The sequence below is a fragment of the Petromyzon marinus genome, unplaced genomic scaffold (assembly GCF_048934315.1).
Source record: "Petromyzon marinus isolate PM22_M1 ecotype Great Lakes invasive population unplaced genomic scaffold, UKy_Petmar_22M1.pri1.0 PM_G_Scaffold_51, whole genome shotgun sequence".
In the NCBI taxonomy this organism is placed as follows: domain Eukaryota; kingdom Metazoa; phylum Chordata; class Hyperoartia; order Petromyzontiformes; family Petromyzontidae; genus Petromyzon; species Petromyzon marinus.
This window is the reverse complement of record NW_027423004.1, coordinates 42,035-59,969: the sequence shown is the minus strand read 5'-3', so window position 1 is coordinate 59,969 and position 17,935 is coordinate 42,035. Positions and strand designations below refer to the sequence as shown.

The 17,935-nt window shown below is 47.6% G+C and overlaps 1 long non-coding RNA gene across 1 annotated transcript; it reads right to left on the bottom strand.

The window, feature by feature from the left end:
* Nucleotides 1-2,995: 2,995 nt before the first annotated feature.
* On the bottom strand, nucleotides 2,996-8,437 carry LOC142917450 (uncharacterized). Its single transcript, XR_012936993.1, has 3 exons — nucleotides 8,363-8,437; nucleotides 3,309-3,378; nucleotides 2,996-3,081 (listed from the first exon to the last, which is right to left on the bottom strand). It is a non-coding gene; the product is annotated as an uncharacterized LOC142917450 (long non-coding RNA).
* Between the last annotated feature and the right edge of the window lie 9,498 nt (nucleotides 8,438-17,935).

Here is a 17,935-nt window from a genome sequence, read left to right as displayed (position 1 = left end):
TCAAAGTTCAAATCCGACAGGCACACCTGGCTACCCCAGTAACATTCACCACATTATGCGCTGTTCTGCTTCACGGCGGATGTAAAACAGAGTATTGTGTCACTCACAACGCACAGGTCATTGCATGTTGGTGTCACGGTCAAAATTGTGGTTAATTCCAGACATTATCCAGAAACTCCACAAGGGAGATGACGCGTCAATGATCGCCCCCTACCGACAGACTCATGTCCACGTGCAGGCCGGTGGAGGGCCACCTTGTGCCACACAGGGGCAGCTGCCACTAGGGGGCGCCCTTCGATTATTTGAGATGAGATTCGATACAAAACACCGAGTTGCTGAGGCAATTAGGCAAGCGACTTATGAGTGCAAAAATGTTGTTTATAACGTAGTGAATGCTTGGGAGCTTAATTGTCCCTCGCTCCTGCTTTGTCCCTCGCTCCTGCTAAAAGCTAATGGTCAGTGAGGTCAGCAACACTGTAGGTTCTGGTGTCAAGGACATGGGCCTGCATTCGCTGGTCCACTGCTATATAGTCCAGCGGATGTTCTTGCTTGAACCCGGCATGAATCCATGATGTTGTCTGGATGCACAGATGCCAGAACAGCGTGTTGGCAATGACAAGCCCACAGGCTGCACAGAAGTCTAACAGCCTCCTACCGTTGTTATTGAGTTGATCTGGCCCATGCCTTCCAATCGCTCCAGACCAGGTGCCAGCATCATCACCAAGTTGGGCATTAAAGTCACCCAACAGGATGACTCTATCCCGAGGGGCCACGTTTAGCTAACACCTGTGACAGGAGTTTATAGAAGGAATCTGAATCCACGGGCTTGCCTGCATCCCTTCACTGATGTTCGTCTTCGGTGGGGGCGTAAGCAGCCACCACCACCATTCTCTGCCTCCTGTTGATGGGGAGGTGAGCCCAAAGTAGCCTGGGGCTTACAGCTTCCCACACCTCGCCGCCACCTTCCCACGCCGCCTTCATTCTTTTTTTCAGAATAAGAGCCACTCCTTGTTGTTCGGCATTCTCCTGCCCCGAGTGGAGGACTCTGCACCCCTCATGATAATTGGAGTCAGAGCCGGTCCACTGGATCTCCTGAATGCCACAGAGATCCAGGCGGTACCGGTCCAGCTCTGTACAGAGTAGCAGCCTCTCCTCCACGTGGCCACTCTCAGTGACTTTTTGCCATTTCTAGAGGAACCCCAAGGGTAAGGATTCAGGCATTGCTCCTCACAATGTTATCGTCTGGCATCACAACCACCAACAACACACCTGTATTTGAATTGCAAGTAACTTTAATGAACACAACGCAACCCAAACAACCGTTCGTTTGAAAAACATATCTTAATATTTCCATTCTTCTCCGTGTGAGTCCCACGCCACACACACCCGCTGCATTTAAATTCCAAATCATGTTCATAAACACACCGCCAGTCATTTGAAACCGAGTCGGCGCTTAGAAGAGGGTGGCCCAGGACCGGTTGAGATAATCGTCACCGTTGTTGTTGGCCAGGAGCGGGAATCGAACTGGGGTCTCTGCCGTGTTGGTAGTGCAGTGTAGCCTGAATCTCTGCGCCGCTGCTTTCTCCTCACCCCCCTCCTCGTCCCCCCTCCCTGCAAACATCATCTATCAGCGGTCATTGATGCAACGACGACAAGCCGGGCTCTTGTCGCTCTCTCTCCCTCCCTCTCTGTCCACCCACCTTCGCCCCCTGTTAACAATACCCAGCACCCTATCTACCACTCCCACCAAGTGGTTCTCTCTCGCGATATGCCGCATCATGTGCATTAACTGTCCCCTCCCTCCTCCCTCTCCCCCTTCTCTCATCCCCCCCTCCCCCCTCTCCCTTTGCCGTCTATCTCTCTCCACGACTCCTCTGTCTCTCGCGACCACCTCCCCCCCCGCCCCCCGGTCTCGACCCCTCTCGGCCTCCACGACTCTCCACGCTCTGTCCAAGTATTGCCTAACCCTCTCGATCGACACTTCTACCTCTCTGCCACCTCTGATCCTTCCAGCCCCCTCCATGCCCCTGTGTGCCACCTCTCTCTCATTTCTTCTATCTACCTCTCTCCCTCCCCTCCTTCCAAGCCCCTCTCTCTCCCACCTTAGCATCTCTCCCGCTCTCTCTCTTATCTGCTGCTCTCTACCCTGACCACCGGCCCTTCTGACAATGTCTGCCTCCGCTCTTTCCCTCTCTGCTCCCCGATCTACCCCTCTGTTATCTCTCCTTCGTGCTCCCTCTCTCTCCCACCTTAGCATCTCTCCCGCTCTCTCTCTTATCTGCTGCTCTCCACCCGGGCCACCGGCCCCTCTGACAATGTCCACCTCCGCTCTTCCCCTGTCCATTGGCCTACGCACCTCTGCCTCTGCCCTCAATCTGGCCGCCTCTCTCTCCAATCGAGACCTGTTTACTAACATCCTCTCCACTCTATTATCTACCTCTCTAATTGCCCTCAATCTGGCCCCCTCCATGTCCCACACATGCCGCTCTGCCACCTGAACCACTTCTCCCACTCCCCTCTGCCTGACCGGGTCCCTCTCCCCCCGCCTCTCTCCCCCCCGTCCACCCCTCTCGCCCTCCCTCGCCCGCATCTCCCTCTCTTGTCCCCCCCGGTCCACGTTCTCCCTCGCTCCCAAAGCCCTGACCCCATCCTCCCGTTCCCCGCGCACGTCTCTCCCTCCCCTCCATCGAGCAAGCTCTCTCCGAGCCCACTGCTCCTCCTCTAGCCCCATGACCCCTTCTTCCAACCGTCCACCTCCTCCTGCCCCCTCCCTCACCCGCATCTCACGCTCTCTTCCCGCCCGCCCCCGCTCCACATTCTCCCCCACTCTCCATGGCCTCTCTCCACCCTCTCCTCTGCCCCTCTCAATTCTGGCCATCTCCCTCTGTGCCCTCTGCCTCACGAGCTCTCTCATCTCACCCCATCTATCTCCCCCTGGTCGATCCCCCCCACCCCCTGGTCCTCTCTGTCCTGCCCCATCCCCGCCTCTCCCCTCTCTCTCCATCGTGGTACTCCGATTGCGCTCTTCCTCCTGGCCCCTCCCGCAGCGTCTTGCCGGGGGTAGCGATGCACCACGCGCACCTGTACCACGACAATGGCCGCCGTCAACACCGACATCAACGACCGCCGTTCGCCAGTAAGTGGCAGTGACATCGCCGTGGCGCCCGTGCCAGGCCAGGTATACTTTGAGGCCACGTGAAGCGTCAAAGGCTCGCTGGAAGGAGGAAGTCGCGTGACAGACTCAGCAGTTGCGATGGGTTAACCGACGGATGGCTATCGATTAGAAATCACATATCCCCGAGTCTCACCTGTGAGTGGCACCGCCTCACGCTGTTGTGGATCCCCACGTGGCTCGGAGCCTCAAAAGCTCCGTGACTCCTGGGTGGTGATACAAAGACAAAGATCCCTCGTGTAGCCTTAACACACTGTTGGGGCAAGTGCTGTTAGCAAGTGTCAGCACCACCTATGAAGGCCGGAACGGTACACGAGGGGGTGGGTGGCCAGCACCGCGCCCGACCGCCTTTGTCTCCCCAGTAGCGATGTTTACGCACCGCACCAGGTACTCACTTGAGGCTGAGTCGACCTAGGGGAGGCCCAGAACCGGTTCAAATAATCGTCACTGGGTGTTGGCAGTGAGCGGGAATCAAACTCGGGTCGTCAGGTTCGTAGAGCAGCGCACTAACCGCTAGACTACCGCCACACACGTTACACACACACAGTGTACACACACACACAGTGTACACACACACGGTACACACACACACAGTACACACACACACAGTACACACACACAGTACACACACACAGTAAACACACACACAGTACACACACACACGCACAGTACAGACACATGTTACACACACACAGTACACACACGCACGGTACACACACACGGTGCACACACACGCACAACACGCACGCACAGTACACACACACGCACAGTACATACACACGGTGCACACACACGCACAATACACATGCACAATACACACGCACACACACACACACAGTACACATGCACGGTACACACACACACGCACGGTACACACACACACGGTACACACATGCACAGTACACACACACAGTACACACACACACACACACGGTACACACACACACACAGTACACACACACAGTACACACACACGGTACACACACACACAGTACACACACGTACGCACGGCACGCCCACACTCCCTCAGTCACGTGACTAAGGTTGACGCGCCGCCCCGTCTCCCGAGGTGACCTCTTGGCTCTCTCGTCTCTCCTCGACACGTAGATTTATTTCTTACTCTTACCTAGAAGCGTCATTGTCTGTCTGTCTCTGTGGACGCAACTTGCGAGGAATTGTACTCACAAACTGTGGGGATAACGTTTCAAAAAAACTGCCCAGATACCACGCGATAAGCCCCGTGGTGAGCCAGTGCTATTCCTATTTCCAATCCGTCAACGTGAAAGTAGTTCAATTAACTATTTATTACTAATCTACATATATATATCAAAGGCAAAGTAATTGATTTATTAAAATATTTAATTTAACGTAGGTATAAAATAAAATAAATGTTATGTAGGTATAAATAAAATAAATAAAAATTTAACGTAGGTATAAATAAAATAAATGTAATGTAAAGCTAACCTGATTTCTAAATTCAACCACCTATCAAAGAAGAACCCAGTTCCACATATAACAAAACAAGATGTTAACAAAATCGTCATTAATCAGAGTAGCACCCCGATTTCGGACAATCTGAAAACAGTACTGGCTAGGGGACTAAATTTTGCTGTCACCCCAAAACACATACCAATAGATGATATCATCTCTCAGGTCGATGTAGCCCTCAAAGGCGTAGGACACATCCAAGCAGATGTTGCGAGAGCTGAAATAGCCACTATTCTTAAGAATGCTAAGAAACCCATTAGTAACATCAGCAAAAATGAACGCTCTGAACTCGCAAATTTAAAAAAACAGAAGTGATATAGTCATCCTCTCAGCCGATAAAGGCAACGCTACTGTTATTATGGATAAAGATTCATACAACAACAAAATCCAGAATCTGCTCAACGATGGAAGTTATTCAAAAATAAAAAATTACCCCACTAATAGCCTAGCGATAAAAACCAACAAGATCATCACAAGTTCGACCTCCCTAAGCGACCCAACTAAACGTCCCTCCCTAAAACCTTCTGCTGCAAGACCCCGTAGATTCTATGGTCTTTCCAAGATTCATAAAGAAGGCACCCCACTTCGACCCATCGAATCCACGATCAACTCCCCTACCTATAGACTAGCCCGCTTTCTGTCAGATACCTTGCTGCCTTTCACTGGCAAGACCGCCTCAGCAGTACTTAACTCAGCCCAATTGGTCTCTATGGTCAAAGACGTTGTACTGTCCCCTGACGATATCCTTGTCAGCTTCGATGTGGTCTCTTTGTTCACCAAGGTCCCAGTACCTGATACCATTAAACTAATTGAAAATTTGGTCCTACATGGACTAGACCCCGACACACCTGCACTGGTTAGGCACTGCCTCAACAATACCTACTTTACTTGGAATGGCTCCTTCTACAAACAAAATGAGGGTACCCCCATGGGATCCCCCTTATCACCAGTGATAGCCACTATTTCCATGGAGAAATTTGAATCAGACGCCATCCAGACTTCCACCCTCAGACCTTCCCTGTGGAAGAGATATGTGGATGACACTTTCGTCATTTGGCCACATGGCCTCCCAGCTCTGAACCTTTTCCTACACCACATCAATTCCAGACATCCCGCCATCAAATTCAAAATGGAAGTGGAGAAAGATGGCAAGCTACCATTCTTAGATGTTCTGTTTGAGTGTAGACCTGATGGCCCATTGGGGCATTCTGTCTACAGGAAACCCACCCACACAGATTCCTACTTGAAACCTGATTCCCACCACCACCAAGCCCAAAATAATTCTCTCATCAAAACTTTATACCATAGGGCTCATTACATTTCGGACCAACACCACCTGACCAGTGAATTAAAACATGTACACCTGGCCCTCAAAAGGAATGGTTACTCTGACCGTACCATCCGCCAAGCTGTCTCTCCCTCCATACAGAAACAACACTTGATACTCCGGTCAAAACCATCACACTTCCATATATAGCAGGCGTTACTAAAAAGATTTCCAAAATTCTAAACAAACACAAGATCCAGGTCCGGTTCAATACAGTACACAAAATTCATGATCTGATCCCATCCGTGAAGGATGTCATTCCTGATGTACAGTACCCCGGGGTTTACAAATTGAGATGTACCTGCGGTGATTGCTATATCGGTGAGACAAAGCGACATGTCTCTGACCGAATTCGCGAGCACAAATCAGATTTGAAACACGGCAAAACGAATTCTTCTGCCGTGGATGATCACTTTTACAACGCTGTGGGGGATCACGATATAATTTTCTCCGATACCAAGGTTCTTTGCAAACCCACGGGCTTTTATCAGAGATTTGTTCATGAAGCAATTCAGATCTACAAACACAGACACAATTTCAACCGAGAGGATGGTTTCAAATTAAGCAACCATTGGAAAGGTGTTCTAAATCGAACTAAACATTAAACTCATTTCAATGGTACAGTATATTTTTCAAGTAGTGGTACCCCAAACTTTCGCAGCTCTTATAAATTCCCTTTTCACACCATCAATAGGTAAACTCCCCCTCCCCCCCTTCTCCCCCCCCGCGCCAAACGGCACGTACACCACCTCTTTCCTAAAATCCGCCAATCAAATGCTAATTTTTATGCTAATTTCTTTGTCAGAACACCTTGTTTGCTCGCACACAGTCTAAAGGTCCGCTGTCTGAGCGTGGTTGTGTTTCGCTAAATTCTCCTGTTTGATGAGTACTAGGTGCCTCGGTGAATGTATATGCTCTGACTTTAACATAGCTATTTCTGTGACCAGTTACAAGCTAATCACTCAGCTATTTCAATGCTAGATTCTATGCTAAGTCCTTTGTCAAGGGGTACCTCTGCGGATGTGTATACTTTAACTTAGCTATTTCAATGAGCCATTTCAATGCTAAATTATATGCTAATTCCTTTGTCAAGGCGCTTTGTGTTTTTCTTCTCACACAGCTTAAAGGTCGTGATCTAAGCGTGGCTTCTCCCACTCCAGCGCTGTCCTCCAGACAGTCTCGTCCCTTCACCTGATGAAGGCCGCTTGTGTTGTGGCCGAAACGTCGTGATTTTTTGTTATTTTATTTTCACCTACGTGACTTTACCCAATAGAACCAAAGAGTATGGATCCTAGCAGTCACGAAAGCTTTAAATCTAAAATTTATTTGTTTTGGCTTTTTTCTTTCTTGCAAGCATCATTTTTTTCCAGGGTTTTTCAGTGAAATAGAAGGGAATGCGAAGTTAACCAAAGACAAGAATCCAAGTCCCGGGCGAAGCTGGGTAGTGAAGCTCGTTACTAATAAACCCCAATGATCCTATCAAAATGAGGGATTTCAATCGGATCGTTGGGGGGGCACGTGCCACCCCACCCCCCACTGGCTCCACCACTGTCACACACTGGCATGGTTCACAGGTGGTGGTGTGTCCAGACCCACGCCTGGCCACCTTCACCTGCTCAGTATTAATGCTTCCTCACTCCACCAAGTAGTTAATTGAGGATCAATCAACACAGCCGAGGCTGCGTTTCTCTCTCTCTCCCCGTGGTTGTGTGGATTTCCTTCCCGATCCCCCGGTCTCCCCTCTACATGTAGAGAATTAACACCGCCACGCGTCTAGAGTGAACACCACCAAGCGTCTAGAGTGAACACCGCCACGTGTCTAGAGTGAACACCGCCACGTGTCTAGAGTGAACACCACCACACATCTAGAGTGAACACCACTACGCGTCTAGAGTGAACACCGCCACGTGTCTAGAGTGAACACTGCCAACGCGTCTAGAGTGAACACCACCACGCTGTTGACAAGCCCCACCTTACACCATTGGAAACCTCATTTGCCAGTAACAAAATGATTGTTTTTTTACCCTTTTATCTGGCAACAAAACTGACACCTTTTTTACAAGGAGTCATGTTTACATTGACCACAATACCTGCGGTCGGAACGCAAACACAAAACAACAACTCTGATAATGTATGTGGCACTGTGGTGCATTGTCTTCTGGTCCAACACCAACGTGAGACGAGGCTCTAAAGAAAGCTGTCTCGGGTGTGGACCAATCAATTTCAAGGACAGTTCCAATACATTATCAGAGTTGTTGTTTTGTGTTTGCTTTCCGACCGCAGGTATTGTGGTCAATGTAAACATGACTCCTTATAAAAAAGGTGTCAGTTTTGTTGCCAGATAAAAGGGTAAAAAACCAATTATCAAGTCCCACCTTGTTGTTATTGTTGTTGTGGGCAGGTCGCTTCTGATAACAAGAGCGGTATAGCAGCTCAAGTGGGCTTGGCCTGGTGAAAAAAATAAAAACTGCGTGAATATTTACAATAAAACAAAGTTACAAAGTGGCGAGCCGGGTGAAGACAAATTAAACTTAAGCAAGATAATTTAAATAAACGCAATCAGGCGAAGGCAGGAGGCAAGGCCCCGCGTGGCTAGGCCCCGCGTTGTAAAGTTCCAACCTGGACATCGATTCCCATGCTCGCTGCTACTCAACTGACATCCCTACGAGAGAGAGCGAGGCTCTACCTTGGTAAACAACAACAACCACCACCACAACCACCACAACAACCACAACAGCAATGAGAATTTCTCACCTCGGATTTCAGTGCAGGAAGCGATAGCTTCCTGTTACCTCGTGACGTCACGTGGCAGCAGGTGGCATGACGTCACTTCCGGGGATGAGACACGCTCCTTTCTAGATTTAAAGCTTTCGTGACTGCTAGGATCCATACTCTTTGGTTATATTGGGTAAAGTCACGTAGGTGAAAATAAAATAACAAAAAATCACGACGTTTCGGCCACAACACAAGCGGCCTTCATCAGGTGAAGGGACGAGACTGTCTGGAGAACAGCGCTGGAGTGGAAGAAGCCACGACCTTTAAGCTGTGTGAGAAGAAAAACACCAAGCGCCTTGACAAAGGAATTAGCATAGAATTTAGCATTGAAATGGCTCATTGAAATAGCTAAGTTAAAGTATACACATCCGCAGAGGTACCCCTTGACAAAGGAATTAGCTTTTTAAATTTCGATTTAAAGCTTTCGTGACTGCAATGATTCATCTTCTTTGGTTCTTTCGGTAAAGTCACGTAGAATGATAATAAAATAATAAATTGATAAAATAAAATAACACAATAATATTCTCACGACGTTTCGGCCACAACACAAGCGGCCTTCATCAGGTGAAGGGGGCGAGACTGTCTGGTAGGACAGCGCTGGAGTAAAAGAGCCACGTTCAGATACGGCCTTTAAGCTGTGTGAGAGGAACAAAGCGCCTTGACAAAGGACTTAGCATAGAATTTAGCATTGAAATGGCTGAATGATTAGCTTGTGACTGGTCACAAGCTAAAGATGGATTCAGGCTTAGTAACCACTGGAAAGATTTTGATTTAAAGCTTTCGTGACTGCAGTAATTCATATTCTTAGTTTTTTCGGTAAAGTCACGTTGAAGAGAATAAATTTATGCAAACCGACACACCTGATGATGACCGTTTGATTTATGGTCGAAACGTCGTGAGAATTTTTTATTGTTTTATATATATTTTGTTATTTTGTTGTTTCTCTTCAACGTGACTTCACTGGAAAGATGTTTTAAATCATTTCTGTTCTTAATTAATTGTATTTTTACGATGACCTTCAGACCGCAGCTCTTTCGCCAGCATTGCCTCTTAATACCTCTCACACCACGGTTAATGGTATAGTTTTACAATATGGAGCATACTAGGGCCTCGCAGCTGTCTCTCTCCCCCTCCTCTGTTCCGACCATGGACGAACTCGTCCGTCTGAACGGGACCCGTAGCTATCCGTGGGGCTGAAATTTGAGGGTAAGAATCCACCCATTTTTTCGCCATATAGCATTGTGATATATAACGACTTATTGTTGGTAGCTTAGCTGATTGGAGAATATAGAGTTTATTGATAACATGAAGGTAATTTATATTTTAGTTTTTATTGGTTCACTATATAGTACTGTGAATAGCTCAGATGTGTAGTCATTTCTGTGACCAGTCACTAGCTAATCATTCAGTTGTTTCAATGCTGGATTTGCCTAGTTATTTCAATGCTAAATTCTCCTGTTTGATTTGTACTAAGGGCCTCGGTGAATGTGTATGCTCTGACTTTAACGTAGCTATTTCTGCAGCAGGTACAAGCTAACCACTCAGCTATCTCAATGCTAAATTCTATGCTAATTCCATTGTCAAGATGTGTATGCCTTAACTTAGCTATTTCAATGCTAAATTCTATGCTAATCCCTTTAACAATGGGTGCCTCTGCGGGTGTGTATGCTTTAACTTTTAACATAGCTATTTCTGTGACCAGTCACAAGCTAATCATTCAGCCATTTCAATGCTAAATTCTATGCTAATTCCTTTGTCAAGGCGCTTTGTTCCTCTCACACAGCTTAAAGGCCGTATCTGAACGTGGCTCTTTCACTCCAGCGCTGTCCTACCAGACAGTCTCGCCCCCTTCACCTGATGAAGGCCGCTTGTGTTGTGGCCGAAACGTCGTGAGAATATTATTGTGTTATTTTATTTTATCAATTTATTATTTTATTATCATTCTACGTGACTTTACCGAAAGAACCAAAGAAGAAAAAGGAATTAGCATAGAATTTAGCATTGAAATAGCTGAGTGATTAGCTTATAACTGGTCACAGAAATAGCTATGTTAAAGTCAGAGCATATACATTCACCGAGGCACCTAGTACTCATCAAACAGGAGAATTTAGCGAAACACAACCACGCTCAGACAGCGGACCTTTAAACTGTGTGCGAGCAAACAAGGTGTTCTGACGAAGAAATTAGCATAAAAATTAGCATTCGATCGGCGGATTTTAGGAAAGAGGTGGTGTACGTGCCGTTTAGCGCGAGGGGGAAGGGGGGGAGGGGGAGTTTACCTATTGATGGTGTGAAAAGGGAATTTATAAGAGCTGCGAAAGTTTGGGGTACCACTACTTGAAAAATATACTGTACCATTGAAATTAGTTTAATGTTTAGTTCGATTTAGAACATCTTTCCAATGGTTGCTTAATTTGAAACCATCCTCTCGGTTGAAATTGTGTCTGTGTTTGTAGATCTGAATTGCTTCATGAACAAATCTCTGATAAAAGAAAGCCCGTGGGTTTGCAAAGAACCTTGGTATCGGAGAAAATTATATCGTGATCCCTCACAGCGTTGTAACAGTGATCAGCCACGGCAGAAGAATTCGTTTTGCCGTGTTTCAAATCTGATTTGTGCTCGCGAATTCGGTCAGAGACTTGTCGCTTTGTCTCACCGATATAGCAATCACCGCACGTACAACTCAATTTGTAAACCCCGGGGTACTGTAAATCAGGAATGACATCCTTCACCGATGGGATCAGATCACGAATTTTGTGTACTGTATTGAACCGGACCTGGATCTTGTGTTTGTTTCAAATTTTGGAAATCTTTTTAGTAACGCCTGCTATATATGGAAGTGTGATGGTTTTGACCGGAGTATCAAGTGGTTGTTTCTGTATGGAGGGAGAGACAGCTTGGCGGATGGTACGGTCAGAGTAACCATTCCTTTTGAGGGCCAGGTGTACATGTTTTAATTTACTGGTCAGGTGGTGTTGGTCCGAAATGCAATGAGCCCTATGGTATAAAGTTTTGATTCGAGAATTATTTTGGGCTGGGTGGTGGTGGGAATCAGGTTTCAAGTAGGAATCTGTGTGGGTGGGTTTCCTGTAGACAGAATGCCCCAATGAGCCATCAGGTCTCCTCTAAAACAGAACATCTAAGAATGGTAGCTTGCCATCTTTCTCCACTTTCATGGTGAATTTGATGGCGGGATGTCTGGAATTGATGTGGTGTAGGAAAAGGTTCAGAGCTGGGAGGCCATGTGGCCAAATGACGAAAGTGTCATCCACATATCTCTTCCACAGGGAAGGTCTGAGGGTGGAAGTCTGGATGGCGTCTGATTCAAATTTCTCCATGAAAATATTGGCTATCACTGGTGACAAGGGGGATCCCATGGGGGTACCCTCATTTTGTTTGTAGAAGGAGCCATTCCAAGTAAAGTAGGTATTGTTGAGGCAGTGCCTAACCAGTGCAGGTGTGTCGGGGTCTAGTCCATGTTGGACCAAATTTTCAATTATTTCAATGGTATCAGGTACTGGGACCTTGGTGAACAAAGAGACCACATCGAAGCTGACAAGGATATCGTCAGGGGACAGTACAACGTCTTTGACCATAGAGACCAATTGGGCTGAGTTAAGTACTGCTGAGGCGGTCTTGCCAGTGAAAGGCAGCAAGGTATCTGACAGAAAGCGGGCTAGTCTATAGGTAGGGGAGTTGGTCGTGGATACGAAGGGTCGTAGTGGGGTGCCTTCTTTATGAATCTTGGGAAGACCATAGCATCTAGGGGGTCTTGCAGCAGAAGGTTTTAGGGATGAAACGTTTAGTTGGGTCGATTAGGGAGGTCGAACTTGTGATGATCTTGTTGGTTTTCATCGCTAGGCTATTAGTAGGGTCATTTTTTATTTTTGAGTAACTTCCATCGTTGAGCAGATTCTGGATTTTGTTGTTGTATGAATCTTTATCCATAATAACAGTAGCGTTGCCTTTATCGGCTGAGAGGATGACTATATCACTTCTGCTTTTTAAATTCCCGAATTCAGAGCGTTCATTTTTGCTGATGTTACTAATGGGTTTCTTAGCATTCTTAAGAATAGTGGCTATTTCAGCTCTCGCAACGTCTGCTTGGATGTGTCCTACGCCTTTGAGGGCAACAGTTAACTCTTACATTACGCATAGGGTGGTGACCACCGACTTACTCTAGCTAACACACACTTCTCAGATACTCTAGCGTGACCCAGCCAGGTGGGCTACTGGCAGGTCTGTAGGGTGGTGACCACCGACCTACTCTAGCTAACACACACTTCTCAGATACTCTAGCGTGACCCAGCCAGGTGGGCTACTGGCAGGTCTGTAGGGTGGTGACCACCGACCTACTCTAGCTAACACACACTTCTCAGATACTCTAGCGTGACCCAGCCAGGTGGGCTACTGGCAGGTCCGCTGACTGGAGGCTTGACTCTTCTTGGCGTCTTCACGATGCATCTTCATTCTTGATATGGGCAGCCTCGAACCTCGTGAGGAGGCTGCATATATGGGCCTCGGCGGGCCCCGGCCTGGCCACGCCTCCTTTCGAGGACCCTCTCGAAGCCCCCCCCTGCTGTCCACGTGCCCCCCGAGGTGCCCCCTAGGCCCCCGGCCCCCACTGGGGTCCAGTCACGTGTCCAGCCGGGGTCACAGAGAGTGCCACGACCTCACACCACCCTCATGACCTCCCGAGTCCAGACCCGGCCCTGACGTCATTCCCGCCTCCAGCCGGGATGACGTCATGTGTGTGTGTGGACCCGCGTGGTAATGACGCTCCCCCGCATATTGACGTCACACATGTGCGTGTGTGCACAGTGGTGATGCTACAATCACTACACTTAGAGGCATAGATGTGGTGACCACGCTTGTGTTAATTGATTGGCACTGTTAATTGATTGCCACTGTTATTTCATTTCCACTGCAACTTAATTAATTGCTACTGTTGATTGATTTGATTTAAAACGTTAATTGCTTATTTGACACTGTTAATGAACAATGTAAATCGTTGGCAACGTTTAATCGATTTATACACGGGCTCGCCCAAATTATTGTCACGGTGTAATGTTAATTGATCGTCCTTAATTGATTACGCGTGTACGTTGAACGTCTTTCGCGCCGTACGTAGCCAACCGTGCTAATCAGAGATGCGATTGGTTTGGCGCATCGATGTTAATTGACCGATGGTGGCCAAACGCTGCGTCACGTTGACTGATCGGCATAGTACCGCGTCAATCGATGACATTGGTACGTCGGATCAGTTGGGACAGTGTTGGTCGGGCTCCGTGTTCCGGCATTTAATTGGCGTAACTTTACGTTAATTGATTTGGACCGGTGTCATGTTAATCGATCATGACGAGTTTCAATGCAGCGTCAATGTCACTGATTGAAAATCGCCTTTGTTTGCAGATGGGTAGGCACTGCCGTGAAACTTTCTACAGTGAGGGAAAAAAGTATTTGATCCCCTGCTGATTTTGTATGTTTGCCCACTGACGAAGAAATGATCAGTCTATAATTTTAATGGTAGGTTTATTTGAAAAGTGAGAGACAGAATAACAAAAAAATCCAGAAAAACGCATGTCAAAAATGTTATAAATTGATTTGCATTTTATTGAGGGAAATAAGTATTTGACCCCATCTCAATCAGAAAGATTTCTGGCTCCCAGGTGTCTTTTATACAGGTAACGAGCTGAGATTAGGAGCACACTCTTCAATCGCACTTTGCCCCACTCTGCGCAGACCATCCCCGGATGAGCGTCTCTTTGAGAGGGACCTCAAGAAGGTCCTTGCCCCCGCTGGTGATCAGACGGAAATTGTGGTGTCTTCCCGGCAGTGCCACCGTAAACACTGACGATGCACCCGGTATGAGATTCTACAGATTTGCGGCTTTCTGAACCAGTCCTGGGCCTCTCCGAGGTCGACTCAGCCTCAAATGAGTACCTGGTGCAATTCCAGGCATGGTGCTGGCCATCCACCCCCATGTACGCCGTGCCGACCTTCACACGTCAAGAGGTTCAAGGCACCCAGGACCGCCACGGCCACCGCCACTCCCGCCACCAGGAGAGGGACCGCAGTAGCCGTGGTCAGGGCCAGCAGTGCAAAGGGCGCGGCACGTGGAGCCAGGGCGAATGTTGGGCCAGATCCTGCACCTCGACAATCACCGAAACACAGCTCCAGCCCCCCCCCCCCCCCCCCGCTGCCTGTCCTCAACAAAGGCAGTGTCACTGCTCGTGCCACGACATCGCGTCAACCCAAGTGGGTTCCTCCAGGTAAGGATAAAGCATTGCACCACGACCGGCACAAAGCACACGTGTTTCTAACTCGGCATTTACTTTCACGTTTTCCCCCACGATGAAACCATCCATGAATGTGCCTGATCTCCACTGGGTCTAGGAAGCTAATCAGGGGTTTTTTTTAAGCCTGCTAAGTACCTTGATAAGTGATGACCACCAGAGCTTTCCAAGTGATGTAGGTTGTGAGACCGCGAGATGGTGTGGACCTCGCAGTGCTGAGTGTTATCGCCTCGTAAGCGAGGCTCGCGACGGAGTGGCAACACGTGGACGTCAACTGCGGGGACGGAGCGAGGATATGGAAGCGTGTGCTAAATTCATTTTTGTGTGACCGTGAGGGATGGCGACAGCTTTGGGGTGGCCTTCATCTAGCAGTGGATAGAGCACGTCAGAAATGCCGATTGAGCAGAAACAAAACTCTTTGAAGGAGGCAGAAAAACACAAAAAGGGATGCAAAAAGAGAATGTTTTTTTAAGTCGAATTGTGACTCCAAATGAAGACATTCTTCGAATTACTTCGGAGGAAGTCAATGGTCGCATGGCAACTAAATATGTGTAATGCTCGGAGTAACTTTAAAATAATGTTTAAAAATCCCCCCGATAGTTTGTGGTCCACTCACGGACGAAGGCCTCTCCATGCCGCCGCAGTCACCAAAATAACGACTACTTAAAAAAGTAAAATGTGAGTTCGCATTTGTTACTCTCGTAGCCTGACCCCAACAACACCCTTGGACCCGCCTGTCGTGCCGTCAAAATATTTCACATCAGGTCCGACCTTGCGTCTTGGCCTCTCTAAACGTGCCAAGCTGACGCCACTCCACCCCGGATCTCCGTGAAACTGCCACGGACCACCACGGACCGCCACAGCCGCCAGCCACTGACTCTCTCCACGTGCCGTGGAATGTCCCAGTCAGCTACTAAGCCATTCCACTTGCCACGGTCTTCGAGCGACACATTCCAAATACCAAGCACTCCCACAGTCTGCCACTGAACCCATGGACTTGTCGGGGACAAGCACCGACCCATTCAACTGCCAAGGGCCACTAACCATTGACACAGCCCAAGCGCGACTCGACTTGCCATTACTCAACATATACAAGACCCGCCATGCCTCAATAGGTATGGTCTGCTGTAAGCTAACCTGACTCTCTGCCACGCCAGCTACAGTAGAGATTGCCACAGCCATGCTGTGAGGTGACTGCTGTCTGCCTGTAGCAGCCACGGCCTAAAACGTGGCTGCTAGACTGGCTTGAAGCACCACCACCAAAGGCAACCTCACCTGCCATGGCTTTTACCTGGCTGCCCTGAACCGGCCACAGATGAAATCTGAGGCACGGTTTAACAGTGAAAGCCCTTCATTCCATTTTAATAGCACGTTCTTGTTTAGCACATGGTTAAAAATCATCTGAATAACTTAGCTTTAATGATTTTTGTTAGAGTCTGTAGAGCCAACTTAGTTTTGCATTTTGTTATGTTGTTATATACCACGAGTGTTTGGTGTAAACTTTAACGCAAGATTGGTTTTAATTCCGTATGACATCACGGGATATTTCCCGGACTCTGTTTCAGGAAAATCGAAATGTTTTCATCCTGACTCCTCCCCCGCCCCTCGTCACACGGCGTCATGAAAAGTCAAATATGACGTCACAAAGCTCTGCCCCCCCCCACCCCCCAAAACCATATTTCTATTTTGAAAATAAAACATGCTTCAAATCGCTTTAAACTATTGTTGTCATTGCAGTGCGTTGTTCATGTGGCGCTGCACTCCAATGTTGTAGGAGTGTTGTTATAACAATTCTATATTTATTTAAAGTTGAGCATTTTGAAGTGACGTCACATTTCTCAACCCCCCCCCCCTCGTCACACATCGTCACAAATGTCTGACCCCCCCCCCCCCCAGGTGCGTGACATCATTTATGTACGGCCTCTTAACTGCTGCTGTTGTTCATTAAACCTCCTTTGCCAGTACAAACATGTAATAATAGTAGGGTTTTCCCCTTTTTTCTGGCAACAAAACTGAAACCTTTTTTTACAAGGATTCATGTCACTGCATTAACCACAAAACTTGCGGTCAAAATGCACAAAAAAACATACTATGATAATATATGTGGCATTGTCCTTGAAACTGATTGAGCTGTGTGACGCCTTTTGGCGTCCTCTGGTCGAGCACCCATCGGGTTGAGGCTCAAAAGAAAGCCGTCCCTTGGTGTGGACCAATCAGGCTCAAAAGAAAGCCGTCCCTTGGTGTGGACCAATCAGTTTAAAGGACAATGCCACATATATATTATCATAGTGTGTGTTTTAATAATGATGATGAAGTATGTGTTTTGTTTGTATTTTGACCACAAGCATTGTGGTTAATGCAGTAAACATGAATCCTTGTCAAAAGGTTTCAGTTTTGTTGCCAGAAAAAAGGGGAAAAACCCCTATTATTGCTGCTGTTGCCGTTGTTGCTGGTGTTACTGTTGTTGATGTTGCTGTTGTTATTGAGACTGTTGTTGCTGCTGTTGCTGTTGTTGTTACTGTTGTTGCCTTTGTTGCTACTGTTGTTGTTGGTGTTGTTACTGTTGTTGCTGCTGCTGCTGTTGTTGTTACTGTTGTTGCTGCTGCTGTTGTTGTTACTGTTGATGCTGCTGTTGTTACTGTTGTTGCTGTTGTTGTTACTGTTGTTGTTGCTGTTGTTGCTGTTGTTACTGTTGTTGTTGCTGCTGTTGTTGTTGCTGTTACTGTTGTTGTTACTGTTGTTGTTGCTGTTGTTGCTGTTGTTACTGTTGTTGTTGCTGCTGTTGTTGTTGCTGTTGCTGTTGTTGTTACTGTTGTTGTTGCTGTTGTTGCTGTTGTTACTGTTGTTGTTGCTGCTGCTGTTGTTGTTGCTGTTGTT